Genomic DNA, 16,516 nt, shown 5'->3' on the forward strand with positions numbered 1-16,516 from the left:
TCTTAAGCTGTTCTTGCACAGGCTCTTAGACAACATGGAAATAAGATTGATGGAAAATAAACATCAGTTTCTAAAAGGAAAGGAAGAAAAGAAAAAGAAAGAAAGAGAAAGAAAGAAAGAAAAAGAAAAAAGAGAGAAAGAAAAAGAAAAAGAAAGAAAGAAAAGAAAAAGAAAGAAAAGAAAGAGAAAGAAAGAAAAAGAAAAAGAAAGAAAGAAGAAAATAAAAAGAAAGAAAAGAAAGAAAGAAAGAAAAAAGAAAGAAAGAAAGAGAAAGGAAGGAAGGAAAAGAAAAGAAAAGAAAAAAAGAAAAGAAAAAGGATAAAGAAAACCTAAGTGTATGCTGTCACAGTGACTGCTCTACCAAACTCTTCAGTGGATCATCATGATCAGGAAACTCAGCAGTGACTTTGTCTCAGGGAAGCTGCAGTTCCGTTCCTGAGACCTACAAAGAAACACATAGGAGGCATTTAAGTTTAAGTGGCTTAAACTTATGTTACAGCCTCCTTACTCTTACCCCATGCTCCTGGAGAGATTCCGAAACCTCAACAATCACAATGCCACAAATAATAGACACTTTCCTCCTGTTGTTAAATTTTGGAGTGTCCAAATATGTCCACGTAGATTTTAGGAGGTAATCCTAAACCTTTGTGTCTTCTCTTTTACTTTTAACTTTCGCTCTAATATTTTTCTTATTTGTGCAAAATCTGTATCTTCCTGAATACGTGAATAAATTATGTATCAACTTCTTGGTTCCTTCCCAACTTTTGTCTCCTGTCCCAACCCCCGCTAGAATTAACTGAGTGAGGCTCAGTTGGGGCTGGAAAGTCACTGAGATGGGCGTTTAGAGGCAAGGAGACATTTATAACATAGCCAACCAGAAACAACCTCCAATAAAGAGTCAAAAGGTTTCAGACTGGAATGCAGTGTTTCCTGAGCCTGAGGAGCTGCCCTGAGAACTTGACTGGTGCAGCCGTTTGTAGCTTACAGCTCTATAGTGGACTGATAATCACCGGATAGGGGAAAGATGGGGATCTTTACAATTGAAAGGTCTCCCTCAGATGATTATCACCCAGGCTTGAGAACGCCAACCTAGAAAGTGAAGCTGCAGGAACTGTAGTGAGCTGAGTTCCGCGGGGAAATTTAGCTAGGAGGAAGCAGTGGAACCAAATCAACGGGAATGGGAGAAAGTGGAGGTGACGGTGACGAGAGATGGTGAAGAAAACGAGTGGGGAGATAGGAGGAGGCAGGTGGTTGCAGAAGAGGAAGGGACGAAGGAGAGAGCTTGAAGCCAGATCTTTACGGAGGCCTAAGATTTGGATGGCCCTGAAAGTGCCCACATTGCCAATGTCTCTTCGGCTCTCTATAATGTTTTGTTTTGTTTTGAGTTGGAGTGTCGCTCTGTGACCAGGCTGCAGTGCAGTGGCGGAATCTCGACTCACTGCAACCTCCGCCTCCCGAGTAGCTGGGATTACAGGCGAGCGCCACCGCGCCCAGCTAATTTTCCTATTTGTAATAGAGACAGGGCTTCACCACGGTTTCAAGCTCCTGACCTCAGGTGATGCACCCACCTCGGCCTCCCAATGTGCTGGATTACAGGGTGAGCCGCCACGCCCGGCCCCTCGGCTCCTCTTTGGCTGTAGGAAACCAGAAAGTCTTTTCCTCCCAAGGGCGGTGAACTACAAGCTTCTGTTCCACAGGAAAACATAACCCTTTTTTTCCAAGATTGACACTGCTTTGAGAGTGACCAAGCGGCTTTTTCCATCTCTGAAAATAATTTTCTCAACTGTGGATTTTGAAAGCCTCGGAGTTTCGCCAGAAGCATCTTTCTTTCGAACAAAATTCTAAACATTCCTTCTTTAGAGAAACCTGGGATCACAGCGCTCCCATGACTAGTAATAGGACCCACCTTTTGCCGCCCAATCAAGATTCTTTGAGTGGTGGAAATGTAGGGGAGAATGAGAAAAAGAAAGTGAGAAAGAAAATTTTCTCCAGAGTCTGTAGTCTGTCAAATATGGGTGGAGTGAGGGTGGCAGGGAGGAGAAAATCTAACGGATGTTTTCCAAGGGCGATTTTTTTCTCTCTTTCTTTTTTTCTCCTCTGACTTCTGACTTTTTTTTTTTTTTTTTTTGAGACGGAGTCTTGCTCTGTCGCCCAGGCTGGAGTGCAGTGGCACTGTCTTGGCTCCCTGCAAGCTCCGCCTCCCGGGTTCACACCATTCTCCTGCCTCAGCCTCCTGAGTAGCTGGGACTACAGGCGCCCGCCACCACACCCGGCTAACTTTTTTGTATTTTCAGTAAGGACGGGGTTTCACCGTGTTAGCCAGGATGGTCTCCATCTCCTGACCTCGTGATCCACCCGCCTCGGCCTCCCAAAGTGCTGGGATTACAGGCGTGAGCCACCTGACTTCTTTATAGTCATGAGAAAGGGCAGCAAAGGAGAACGAGTCTTCAATGGCCGGCATGACTGTTGCTTCACTGTCAGGGGATCTTGAATAAACAGCTTCTCTATTTCAGTAAATGACTATAAAGCTGTGCTGAAGCAGTCAGGTTGGGAGGCAGAAGGACTGTTAGGACCCATAGTACAAATGAATGAGTACCAAATGGCTTACCTTAGCTGTGAGTAGGAAAAACACAAGCTAGGGTATGCATAAAGAAAGAAGAAAAGACTGAAACAAAGTATTCAAAGACTGAAAGAAATTTTCAAAGATATATAGGAAAACGTTTGTGGAGGTGATGGGGATCGAACCCAGTGCCTCATGCATGCTGAGCATGCACTCTACCATGGAGCTACACCTCCACTTGGCGTTGACCTCTTTTACTGATTTATTATATACTGTTGTCTAAAGGTGAGGGCTTAGGGTATGATAGGTTAAAGTCCGCTAGGTTTATCTTCTGCTTCTGAAACTTCTGAATGGAATCTTGTCTTGATGCTGTGTCAAGAGGAGAAAGGCATTCTGGACCGAAAGGCCCTTGAATCCTCCCACAGCCATCATCTATTTCAAGGACTGCTTTTAGCCAACTGTCTGTGTCAGTTTCCGTCCACCTGGAGCGAAGTCCCAAGATTGAATCTTCTAGTATGTCTTCAGATTCTCTCCTTTTTTCTAAAAAAAAAAAAACCTTCTCTGCCTATGAAACTGCCAACACACACACACACACACACCCACACACACACACGGTAGTGCCGAAGAGTATAAAGACTAGTTCTGTGAGTGCTGCAGAGGAAATGTAGATCCAGGTGAGGAGATAAGACGTTAATGCACAAAAGTCAACTAAAAACGAATTTAAAACTTAAACTTAAGCCCCTAAACTGTAAAATTCCTTGAAGAAAACAGGGGGAAATCTTCTTGACATTGGTGTAGGCAATGATTTCTTGAGTACGACACCAAAAGCACAGGCAACAAAACCAAAAATGGACAAATGAGACTATAGCCAACTAAAAAGCCTCTTCACAGAAAAGAAAACAATCGACAGAGGAGAAAGGCAATCTATGGAATGGGTGAAAATATTTGCAAATCATTTATCTGATAAGGGGTTCATCTACAAAATAAATTTTTTAAACTGCTACAAGTCAATAGCCAAACACACACACTCAGACACACACACACTAACATAAAATCCCAAATAACCTGATTTTAAAATGAGCACTTGAATAGACATATCTCCAAAGAAGACATCCAGATAGCCACTAGATATGTGAAGAGATAATCTTAACATCACTAATCATCAGGGAAATGCAAATCAAACCACAATAGATACCACCTCACACCTATTAGGATGTCTATTATTAAAAAAAAAAAAAACTTGAAAGAGAAGTGTTAGCAAAGACGTGGAGAAATTGGAACCCTTCTACACTGTTGGTATGTAAAATGATGCCACCGCTATGGACAATAGTATGGAGATTCCTCAAAAGATAAAAATAGAATTACCATATGATCCAGCAATCCCACTTCTGGGTATATGTCCCAAAAAAATCGAAACTAGAATCTTAGAGAAACATATGCACTCCCATGTTCACTGCAGCATTATTCACAATAACCAAGGAAACAACACAAATATCCATTGACAGAGTGAACAAAGAAAATATGGTATATGCATACAATGGAATATTATTCAGCCTTTTATAAAAAAGAAATTCTGCCATTTGCACCAACACGAATGATTAACCTGGAGAACATTATGCTAAGTGAAATAAGCCAGTCACAGAAGGACAAATATTTCATGATTCCACTTGTATGAAGTATCTAAAATAGTCAAACTCATAAAAGCAGAGAACAGAATAGTGATTGTCAGGGACCAGTGGCAGAGAGAAATGGGAAGTTGTTGCTCAGTGAGTTAAAATGTTAGTTATGAAACATGAATAATTTCTAGAGATCTATTGCACACCATAGGGCCTTCAGTTAACAATACTATAATGTATACTTAAAAATTTGTTAAAAAGATAACTCTCACGTTTAAGTCTTCTTCCTACCCATGCACATGAAAGAACACAAAGAAACTTGTGAAGTTGATAAATGTGTTTATTACCCTGATTGTGGAAATAGCATTATAAATGTATGCATACGTCCTCACTCATAAATTGCTTCCATTCAACATGTGTAGGGGTTTTGCATATATCAACTGTACTTCAATAAAGTTGTTAATAACTCCTGAAAAACAATCAAACAAGCAAAGAGAAGAGGTTAATTTGCAACACTTGACAAAAACAAAGAGTGGCAAACGTGGCAGTTTTGCACACGCTTGCGTCCAACATCTGGGTTAAAAAATGTGGCAGCGGCTTCATCGGCGACTCTATAGCTCTGTTTTTTTTCGTTTTTTGATTTTTTATAGAGACAGGATGGGGGAGGGGGGCAGTTCGGTCTTCTCACTATGTTGTCCAGGCTGGTCTTGAACTCCTGGGCTTAAGGATCCTCCCGCCTCGGCCTCCCAAAGTGCTCAGATTACAGGTGTTTGCTGCCAAGCCTGGCTAGCTCTGGTTTTAAAGACAACACAAAAGAAGCCAAAGGCAGAGGACTCTTTCAGAGTAAATTTTTTTGAGCAAGGAGGAAAGCACAAAGAAAGCTGGGTTCAACCTACGAAAAAATTCGGCCTTTGTGAAACCCTCCTTACACCCGCACAGGTGAGAAAATTTGATCAGTCCCTGAAGTGCAGAAAGTAGACTCTTCCCATCTTTAGCTAAAATGTGGTGCGACTGTTTAATCCAGATACGAATTTTGGAGAACACTGTAAACCCGCAGGGGCATAAGGGAGAGTACGGAGAAGTTTTCCCTAATCTACAGGTTATGTTCTTACTATACTAGAAAGGCAAGTGGCTGGGAACTGAAATGAGCTGAGGAGTGGACGGAAACTGAGGAGTGGCTTTGAGAAGGAAGGAAGGGCTCTTGGTGCCGGAAAGGATGAAACTGGGTGGAGGGGAGAAGCAGCAGCGGAGAAGAAGGCAGAAGAAAAATCGGGGATGGGTCTCTAAAGACGGATAGTATTGGGACAAGCGTGGAGGAAGAAAGCAGCCAAGCGCCGCGTCTCTTCCAAGCTTTCTCTAGGCCCTGGGGAAGACAGAAGTCTCTAGGTGAGCGGTTTCAAAGTGTATATCCCACAGAAGGATACAACTCGTTGTTGCCCAAGATTCTGTGACTCTGAGAGTGCCTCCCTGCGCTCTCCATTGCAGGAAACAGGCTGAGCATTTTCTAGGGCGTGTGGTTGAGTATTCGTGGAGCAGTAGCCCCTGGTATTGGAGGTTTGGGGAAAGTGACGTTGTATCAGTTCTCAGGTGGGAGCAGCCTGCAGCTTTGATACAGGCAGCAACAGTTTTGTTTGTGCTTCTTTTTGTTTGTTTATTTTGGCGTGTTTGGGTTTAAAATACAAGAGAAAGAATGAGGAAGAAAGGTCAAACAGTGACTGAACGTTTTGGGCTAGAGTGGATACTCACTAAAACCATCGTACTTCTGGCTAGTTCAGCTGGAAATGCATCAGGCCATTCATCCGGAAATTTAGGAATCACTATCCTGTTCTGATGTAGATACTTTCCATTTTCCCATGCTTCTTTTTGATTCATACTCAACAGGCTACTGAACCCAGCTTTCTCCTGGAGCAACCTGCAGAGTATTTGTGGTGCATTTTGCTACTTATATTCTCTCTTGTCTTAGCAGGTTTCTGAAGAGCAAGATTTGAACGGGGAAAGTCGGATTTGCAGAGAGCTATTCATTCAAGACTCTTCCCTGCCATACTGTCAAATGGACGAACAAAACACTGACTTAAGGTATGAGGAGGATCGCACAGTGTTGAGAGTGCAAAAAGGGTCAAGTCAAAACATAGACATATTTTGCTCATAATGCAGATAAATTATTTTGGTAGACATAAATTTTATTTTTTTTATGTTATTTTATTTATGTATTTATTTTGAGACGGACTCTCGCTCTGTCACCCAGGCTGGAGTACAGAGGCGCGATCTCGGCTCACTGCAACCTCCGCCTCCCTGCATCAAGCCATTCTACTGCCTCAACCCCCCAAGTAGCTGGGATTACAGGCCTCCGCCACTAAGCCTGGTTAATTTTTGTATTTTTAGTACAGACAGAGTTTCACCATATTAGTCGGGCTGATCTCAAACTCCTGACCCCAGGTGATCCATCCGCCTCGGTTTCCCAAACTGCTGGGATTACAGGCATGAGCCACCGTGCCTGGCGTAAATTTATTAATATAAAAAATTATTGGTAAGGAGAAGTGGCTCACACCTCAAATCCCAGCACTTTGGGAGGCCAAAGCAGGAGAATCAATTGAGTTCAGGAATTGGGAGACCAGCCTGGCTAACAGAGTGAGAGACTGTCTCTACAAAAAAATAGAAAAATTAGCCAGGTATGGTGGTGCACACTTGTGGTCCCAGCTACACCAGAGGCTGAGGCAGGAGGATTGCTTAGGCCTAGGAGTTTGAGGCTGCAGTACCGTGCTTGCAGTGCCACTTCACTCCAGCCTGGGTGACAGGGCCAGAGGTCAATTCAAAAAATAAATAAAATAAACTTACTTTAAAAAAATTATTGAAGGGACAGCCAGAGTGACTCATGCCTGTAATCCTAGCATTTTGGGAGACCAAGACAGGAGAACTGAGTCCAGGAGTTTGTGCTCAAGTAATAACAATACTATCAGCACTGAATCTTAGTATCTTAAAACTTGACATTTAAATGAAATTTTAATTTGAGTCAATTAAGAATAGAATATTCCACTTTTGCATAATTAACCATGAATTCACAGCAACAAATTGGAATTTATTTATTTTATTATTATTATTATTTTTTGAGACAGTGTCTCACTCTGTCACCCAGGCTGGGTGCAGTGGCCTGATCTCAGCTCACTGCAACCTCCACCTCCTGGGTTCAAGTGATTCTCCTGTCTCAGCCTCCTGAGCAGCTGGGATTACAGGCGCATGCCACCACAAACAGCTAATTCTTGTGTTTTTAGTAGAGAAGGGGTTTTACCATGTTGGCCGGGCTGCTCTTGACCTCCTGACCCCAGGTGATCCACCCATCTCGGCCTCCCAAAATGCTGGGATTACAGGCGTGAGCCACCATGCCCGGGCCAAATTGGAATTTAGCACCCACATTTATCTTAACTCAGTAGTTCCTAAGTGAAAGAGATTTGTAAGGCCGGGCACGGTGGCTCATGCCTGTAATCCCAGCACTTTGGGAGGCCGAGGTGGGAGGATCACGAAGTCAGGAGATGGAGACATCCTGGCTAACATGGTGAAACCCCGTCTCTATTAAAATTACAAAAAAATTAGCTGGGTGTGGTGGCATGCACCTGTAGTCCCAGCCACTCAGGAGGCTAAGTAGGAGAATCGCTTGAATCCAGGAGGCGGAGGTTGCAGTGAACTGAGGTCACAGTTCACACTATTGCACTCCAGCCTGGGCAACAGAGCGAGACATTTCAAAAAAAAAAAAAAAAAAAAGAGCTTTGTTTGTATGTCAATCTAGGAAAAATTCACACCCGTCGCTACTTTGTACCACCCAAAAGGCTGATTTATGTGAATTTAATTTCACTTCAGAATTAAACTCCTATGCATATCCTGTCTTTTGGTTTTGTTTCTTGTTTTGTTTGTTTGCCAAGAGACTGCATTTCTGTTTGTAGTTCACCCCTGCTCAAGCAAGACATACATTCAGTTTTGTTTTTTCAGATGTGAGTAAATGCCACTTTTCCTCAGCAATATGTGGGTCCTGTGAGATTTCTTAGAGGGCCCTGGCTCATTTTGCTGATAGGGTTTCCACACTCTTACTGTGATAATAGTGCATTCTTTGAGTACTTGGTTTTTAAATTCTGGACATCCTTCAAAACTTTGAGCTTGAGTAAGTGTCCCAACCACATGAGTTCCAGGTTGTTGTAACTGAGCCTTTATCACGACATTTTCATGAAAGTTTTTCCTACTAGGATTTGGATTTGTGACCTTCAGACTTTTGTGGAAATTCATTAACAAGGTTTGACTCTGGAGTTTTGAGAGCCCAAAGAAAGTTTTGGATAGAAACTTCCTTTTCTTGGTAATATACTCTCCTTGATTGTGACTTCTTCCTCTTTTTTCTTCTCTTTCTCCTTCACCTTCTCCTCCTCGTTCTCCTCCTTGTTTCTGCTTTTATTAACCAAGGTCTGGAACTATTTTATTTTTCTGTTTACCATTTTCTTTAAGATTATGTGAGAGTAATAAAGAAATCATAGAAATCAGAGAAAATGGCATAGGCCTTGTAAGTCATCATCATCTTTAACGTGGATATTAACCAGTACAAGAACCCTGTTAGAGTTGCATTTGCTTCCTAGGGCAAAATCTTTGCCCTAAGTTTTTTTAAATACATGACTGTGTATCTTTTAAAAAAATCATTTTTATTTTATAAATAGAGTATAATTGTCGAACAGTCTTAGACTTACAGAAAAATTTAGAAGATTTTAGAGTTCCAATATACCCTGCACCTAATACTCCTACTATTATGAGAGTCCTTACTATTAAGATGGTAGTTTTCTGCCAGGTGCAGTGGCTCACGCCTGTAATCCCAGCACTTTGGGATGTCAAGGCGGGCAGACCACTTGAGGTCAGGAGTTCGAGACCAGTCTGGCCAACATGGTGAAACCCCTTCTCTACTAAAAATACAAAAAATAGTTGGGCGTGGTGGCCTGCACCTGTAATTCTAGCTACTCAGGAGGCTGAGGTAGGAGAATCGCTTGAACCCGGGAGGCGGAGATTGCAATGAGCAGAGATTGTGCCACTGCACTCCAGCCTGAGAGACAGAGTGAGACTCAGAAAAAAAAAAAGTGCCAGGCGCGGTGGTTCAGGCCTGTAATCCCAGCACTTTGGAATGCCGAGGTGGGCGGATCACCTGAGGTCAGGAGTTTGAGACCAATCTGGCCAATATGATGAAACCCTGTCTCTACTAAAAAAAAATACAAATATTAGCCAGTTGTTATGGCGGGCGCCTATAATCCCAGGTACTTGGGAGGCTGAGGCAGGAGAATTGCTTGACCCCAAGAGGCCGAGTTTTCAGTGAGCTGAAATCGTGCCACTGCACTCCTGCCTGGGTGACAGAGCAAGACTCTGTCTAAAAGAAAAAAAAAAAGGTACTTTTGTGTATGTTTGTTAAATTCATGAAACAGGTAGGACAAGACCATAAATGGGAAAAACCAAGCCCATTCCAAATTACGAATGCCTCCGGTAGTACCTATGCCAGGGACAAAGGGCACTTTCATAGTCAGTACACAGCTTGCTCACTGGGGTGGGTTCTTGCTTTTTGTCAACATTCTCTTCATTTCAAGTTTCCAAAGGTTTTTTTTTTTTTTTTAACCAGCTTGTAGAAAGCTCAAGGAAACATGGAGAAAGTGAAGATGTTTCCTGACAATAGAGCAAGGACACGACCAAGAGAGGACTCGAACCCTTAATCTTCTGATCTGGAATCAGACTCCTTATCCATTAGGCCACACTGGCCACACACAAATGCTGGTTTTCAAACATGAATACGGAAGTGCAGTGAGGAAACGATGAGCTTCTGTTTTCAAACCTTTAACTTCGTAATTGGAGATTTAACAACTTGAAGGGAGGCGGGGAGAGGCGGGGGAGGAGGCACCCAGGAGGAATAAAACTCCATCTAAAATTCCTAATAGCAATTCTTTAGAATTATAAACTGCGAGATGATCAAAAGTGACACCTTTGCCTTCTTTGAAGGCTCTCTTCTCTAAGTTACCATAAATTGATGGTACCATAAATTGATTACCATAATAATGATGATGCAAGTTCAGGTACAGAAATATGAGCCAAGAACTCAAGTCTGCAATGAAGGAGTGGACATGACAGCATAAGAGGGAGCATCGTTGTTTGATATATTTTGACCTTTTCCATCTTAAAGATACGATGGTGCTTCCCCCAGGGAAAAAAGCCTGTAAGCTCAAACAAGAGCTCCCCCGGAACAAAAAACACTGGAGACAGTAAGAGGTGGGAGGTAGGGAGGGGGGCAAGGATTGAAAAACTGCCTGTTGGGTATTATGCTCACCACCTGGGTGACAGGTTCAATCATACCCCAGACATCAGCAACACGCAATACACTCTTGTCCCAAACCTGCACTGTACTACCTGAATCTAAAATAAAAGTTGAAATAATAAAAAAAAGCTCCCCCTTGTCAGAAAAGCCCCCAGTATTTTGCCTAAACGTAGCTTGCTCCAAGTTCACCTTTGGATTGATCCACAAACCATCGAGGGTGATTTTTTGTGACACTTTCCCCAGCTATGTCCCGTGTATTGATAGGGTAGCAAAGATAAAAAAAAAAAAAAAGTTTGTAAAGTAAACCAACTGAAGATTCCCCCAGTTTTCGCATCACCTTGGCTTCGTGGAAATGACAAGTTATTAGGAAGAAACTATTTCACTTTTCCAGTGCCCAGTCCTATCTCCTTTTCACAGAGGGATGCATCTCTCAGCCATAAACTTCTCCTGGATCCTTTGTACACCATTTTCTCCAGCTTTCTCCAGTCAAAACTCAAGAATTGTTTTAGCCCATATTTTGGATGGTATATCCTATGTACATTAATTTATCAAGTAATGACCCATGTTTGAGACCACCGAATGCTAGTTCTGGGGCCGGACTAGATGGGTCTGGGTAGACCAAGGAAATGTCTTCTGCTGTTCCCTCTGAAACTGATTGAGGTAGGTCAGTTTCTTTCTCGGAGAGCGTCCTATGAGGAGCATTAGATTGAATAATGGTTTCTGGTGTGATCCAGTTTGGGGAGGCTACTTGCTCTAATCAATGCTGAAGAATCCAACTCCACTTTGGGCAAGATGCCCTATCAGGACTTTTGTTCCAACAGACTCAAACTTATTCAGGTGTTTTGAGATTGTTCTCAGTTTTGGTTCCTCACCTTCTCACTAGTGGATTTTGTGCCCAAAGAATAGCAATACAAAATCTCAAAATCTAAAAAATTTAAATAAACGGGCATTTTTTGTTCAGTCTGGAGGAGCAAAAGTTAACTGGCAGACATAGGCAGCAGTTAGTAAGTGCAGTATAGGTTGCAGACTGAGCAAAACCATCAAAATTTATTTATTTATTGTAATATTTATTTATTTATTTTTATCCGCTCTTTGCAGAGCAGGGCTACCCTATACAAAGTATGTCCAAAGTAGCCTGAAATTTCTTTCTTCAGGAGGATGCTAAAAAGGATTGGCACTGAGATTTGAAAGAATAATACTAAGAAGCTATTAAATTGTATAAAATGTTTGTTTATACCAGTGATACAATTTCCTCTCCAAAGCCTTTCAATATTTTCTCTGGTGACTTTTGATTTTTATCTGAAGTGTTCCAGGCAAGATTCCTTTAAACATTTTAAATATTTCTAACAAAAGTATTTTGTGAGGAATCCAAGAGAGATTTGAAAGCATGACATTCTTAATGTCACTATATCAGTCTGTCTAGATAATTTCACTGAGGAAATGGATGGAGGAGGGTGTCTGTAGATAAAGGCTTCTATAATTGAGCTTTGAAAAAAATAGCATTTATTTATTTATTTAGATAAAACCAGACAACCTGCCAAGCTCTGAATCAAACCGGGGGATGTATTAGACTTTTAGACAAAGAATCTCCCAATGTAGCTACTGTAGCCATTTTACAAAAACCCGTAATGCATGACCCTAATAATCTTCTTAACTTTAGAATTTGGAAAACTCAGCATTTCCTGTGAGGTGTGATCGAGTGTACAACAAACGTTCACTCTCCACACAGAAAGAACTAAGGTTTGAAGCCCTTATGGTCTGGTTATTAACCTGACGTGTGTGTGTGTGTGTGTGTGTGTGTGTGTGTTGGGGGTGGGGGCTACTGTGAAAGGAAAGGATAAAGAAAACTCAGCAAATAAGGTTTTCTACTCATATATCTATTTGCAATTCTTTTGTCTATGTGTCTTTTAAAAGAAGACATACAAATGGCAAATAGATGTATGAAAAGATGCTCAAGACAATTGATCATCGAATAAATGCAAATCAAAACTAAAATGAAATATTATTTCACCCAAGTTAAAATGACTTTCATCCAAAAGACAGGCAAGGATGTGGAGAAAGGGGAACCCTAGTACACTCTTGGTGGGAATGTAAATTAGTACAACCGCTGTGGAGAACAGTATGGAGGTTCCTCAGAAAAATAAAATATTACCATATATTCCAGCAATGCCCTTGCTAGGCGTGTACCCAAAAGAAAGGAAATTTGTATATCAAAAAGATATCTACACTCTCATCTTTATTGCAGCACTATTCACAATAGCCAAGATTGGGAAGCATCCTAAGTGCCCATCAACAGATAAATGAATAAATTAAATGTGGTATGTATACACAACGGGGTACTACTCAGCCATGCAAAGAATGAGATCTGGTCATTTGCAAAGTGGATGGAACTATGTTCTGTGCGGGAAACGCAAGGGGGGAGAAGAAAAGACACACACACAATACCTTTAAGGATAAATAACCTTTATCCCACGTAAATGGCAATGCAGATATAATAAACAAATGATATAATAAGCAAATTGCAATGGGAATGGGAGAAGGGAAATACATATATATATAATATATATATATATACACACACTCACCAGACTATGAAAGATTCATCACCAGACCGGGAAGCAACAGCCCGGGTTCCAGAGTTGGCCACTCGTCTGTGCACAGACGAAGAGAGGTCTCATGAAGCTTTGGTGTGGTCTGGGACCCTAGCTCTTTTTGTAACAAGTTGTTTGGCATGAGGCCCAGTCACGAGGGCCCTTCGAGACTGGGCTCAAGGAACACGAAAACGTCAGCTTTTTTTGCGATTGTCTGCTGTTTTTCAATAACTAACATATAGGAATAGATTGAAATAGAGATTTCTCTGCAACAGCACTGGATGAACACCTCAAGGGGCTCATACAACATGTTCCAGGATTTGGTGACCATTGTTTGTGTCCATGTTCAACTGAGTTCAAATTTAATATGTAACTTTTCCTCCACAAACTAGAGGACATTATGTTATGTAAAAGTCTACGCATGTTGAGGACATGCACAGAAAGTAAAACTTCACATATTCTCTCTCGTTTGTGGAAGCCAAAAATAAAACAATTGAACTCATGGAGACAGAGAGTAGAATGATGGTTACTAGAGCTGGAAAGGGCATTGGAGGGGGCAGTGAGATGGTTAATGGATACAAAAATAGAGTTAGCATGAATAAGATGTATCATTTGATAGCACAACAGGGTGATTACAGTCAACAAAAATTTATTTTACCTTTAAAAATAACTCAAAGATTATAACTGGAATGTCTGTAACACAAAGAAATGATAAGGTGTTGGCGGGGCTCAGTGGCTCACACCTGTAATCCCAGCTCTCTGGGAGGCTGAGGCAGGCGGATCACGAGGTCAGGAGATCGAGACCATCCTGCCTAACATGGTGAAACCCCGTCTCTAATAAAAATACAAAAAAATTAGCCAGGCATGGTGGTGGGCACCTGTACTCCCAGCTACTCAGGAGGCTGGGGCAGGAGAATGGCGTGAACCTGGGAGGCGGAGCTTGCAGTGAGCCGAGATCGTGCCACTGCTCTCCAGCCTGGGTGACAGAGTGATACTCTGTGTCAAAAAAAAAAAAGGAGAAGCAGAAGAAGAGAGAAGAAGAAAGAAGAAGAAGAAAGAAGAAGAAGAAGAAAGAAGAAGAAGAAGAAAGAAAGAAGAAGAAGAAAAGAAGAAGAAGAAGAAGAAGAAGAAGAAGAAGAAGAAGAAGAAGAAGAAGAAGAAGAAGAAGAAGAAAGAAGAAAATGATAAGGTGTTGAGCTGATGGATGCTTCGTTTTTCCTAATATGATTATTACACATTGTATACCTGCATTAAAATATCCCATGTATCATATATATACACACACATATATATATTATACACCCATAAAAATTAAAAATTTTTAAAAGATCCATAGATGAAGGAAAAATATATTTAAAAATAAAGCAAGGAAAAAAGAAAGAAAATATCCATTATTAATTACTGCCTTTGTCTATCGGTGTTTGGAGAATGAATATCTGGCAGAAAAAGTCTTGCTGTGTTTAACATCACTATTTCTAAAACCTTCAGACTGTGACCAGCAAAAGTGGCACTGAATGCTAAACCAAAAGACACTGTTACACAAGGTTTTCCCCCTCTGGCCAGCCAGACCGCGGGTCTGCAGTCCACTTGCCAACGTGATGCCTGGCTGGCAGTTTCATCTACCAACAGAAAGGGGTCCATTATGGAATGTTCTCTTGCATCTTCAAATCCTTCCTCCTTCGTCTCTCTTCCCCTCTGCCTGCAAAGCCTGCAAGAAAGACATACAGGATAATACTGAGGGATACGAACAAAAGTAGCTCTACTATTGCCTCCAGAAGTTTAGGTTGCAGCTAATTGGCGAGAATGAAACCCTCTGTATCTAGCAGCTCCGCAGTGCTTTGCGTAGAAGACGCCCCATCTCAGGTTACGAAAATCTACAGAAAGGAGATGTTTAAAAAGAGAAAAGGAAAATGTTCCTAGCGATTATAATGTCTCTCTTAAACAGGGTCTTCGAAATGAGGAGAATTCAAGTAACGTGATTTACAAATTGCAACATGAAACATAAAATGAACGGAACAAATGAAGAAATCTAGATTAGATACTCCGTGGAAAAAAATGAGTGAGTACCTGGATATCTCAGCTGGCAGAGCATCAGACTTTTACTCTGAGGGTCCAGGGTTCAAGTCCCTGTTCAGGCGAACTCTTTATCTATTTTACTCTAGATCAGGAGTCCCCAATCTCCAGTACACAGACCAGGTACCAGGCAGCGTGGCAGGAGAGCCAGCGAAGCTTCATCTCTACTTATACACCAACTCCTCAGAGCTCTTATGACCACCTGAGCTCCCCTGCCTCCCAGGTAAGCGGAGGCATCAGATTCTCATAGAAGCCCAAACCCTATTGTGAACTGCGCATGAAAGGGATCTAGATTGTGGGCTCCATATGAGAATCTAATGCTTGATGATCTGTCACTGTTTTCTATCACTGCCAGATGGGACCGTCTAGTTGCAGGAAAACAAACTCAAGGCTTCCAGTGATTCTACATTACGGTGAGTTGGATACTTATTTCATTACATATTACAATGTAATAACAATATAAATAAAGTGCACAATAAATCTAATGTGCTTGAATCATCCCCAATCATCCCCCCAGCCCCGCTCCCTCATCCATGTAAAAAATTGTCTTTCATGAAACGGTCTCTGGTGCCAAAAAGGTGGGGCACTGCCGCCCTAGATAGTTTATACCAATTAAACACAGGAAGGGGTTCAGATACTTGTTTGTGCAGTGACTAAAACTTTGCTACTTTATGCTTTGCAAATGTGAAATGATTTACATCATGAAATTACCAGCCCTAAGGGATTGCCTTAGTGAACTTGTTTTCCAAACACCAGAATACAGAAATCTAAACTATTTTAGAGATTGTTGACTTGGAGATTTGCATTTTTATGTACTTTTTAGAGAAGAATCTCCTTCAACGGTTGACTGAAAGCAAAATCAATCAAAATTTCTAAACTCTAAAAACAGATAAAGAGATATTGAAAGCAACAAAAGAGACAAAACACCTTTCCTATAAAGAAAACCAATTTGCCTAACAGTGGGTATCTTATCAGAAATCACAGAGGTCAGAAAGAGTGGCACAACAGTTTTCAAGGATGGAAAGAAAAGAATTGTTAATTCTGAATTCTATATCCAGAGAAAATATCCTTTAGAACTAAAGAAGAAATCAAGACATTTTCAGAGCAAAGAAAACTAAGATAATTAGCTGCTAGCAGAATTATCCTTTAAAAAATAGCTAAATTTCTCTAGACAGAAAAGAAATGATAAAAGAATAAATCATTGACATCAGGAAAGAAGAAAGAACATGGTAAGCAAGAAAAAAATGGATAGAAACAATAAATTTTCCTTTTTCTCTTGAGCCTTCTAAATTATATTTAACAGTTGAAGCAAAATGTGTAACATGACCAGGTGTGGTGGCTCATGCCTGTAATCTTA

At 41.2% G+C, this 16,516-nt stretch overlaps 1 non-coding gene across 1 annotated transcript; it reads left to right on the forward strand.

The window, feature by feature from the left end:
* Positions 1 to 15,151: 15,151 nt before the first annotated feature.
* TRNAK-UUU lies at positions 15,152 to 15,224 on the forward strand. The gene has a single exon. It is a non-coding gene; the product is annotated as a tRNA-Lys (tRNA).
* The last annotated feature ends 1,292 nt before the right edge of the window (positions 15,225 to 16,516 follow it).

Source organism: Nomascus leucogenys, unplaced genomic scaffold (assembly GCF_006542625.1).
Source record: "Nomascus leucogenys isolate Asia unplaced genomic scaffold, Asia_NLE_v1 001501F_33990_qpd_obj, whole genome shotgun sequence".
Taxonomy (NCBI): Eukaryota; Metazoa; Chordata; class Mammalia; order Primates; family Hylobatidae; genus Nomascus; species Nomascus leucogenys.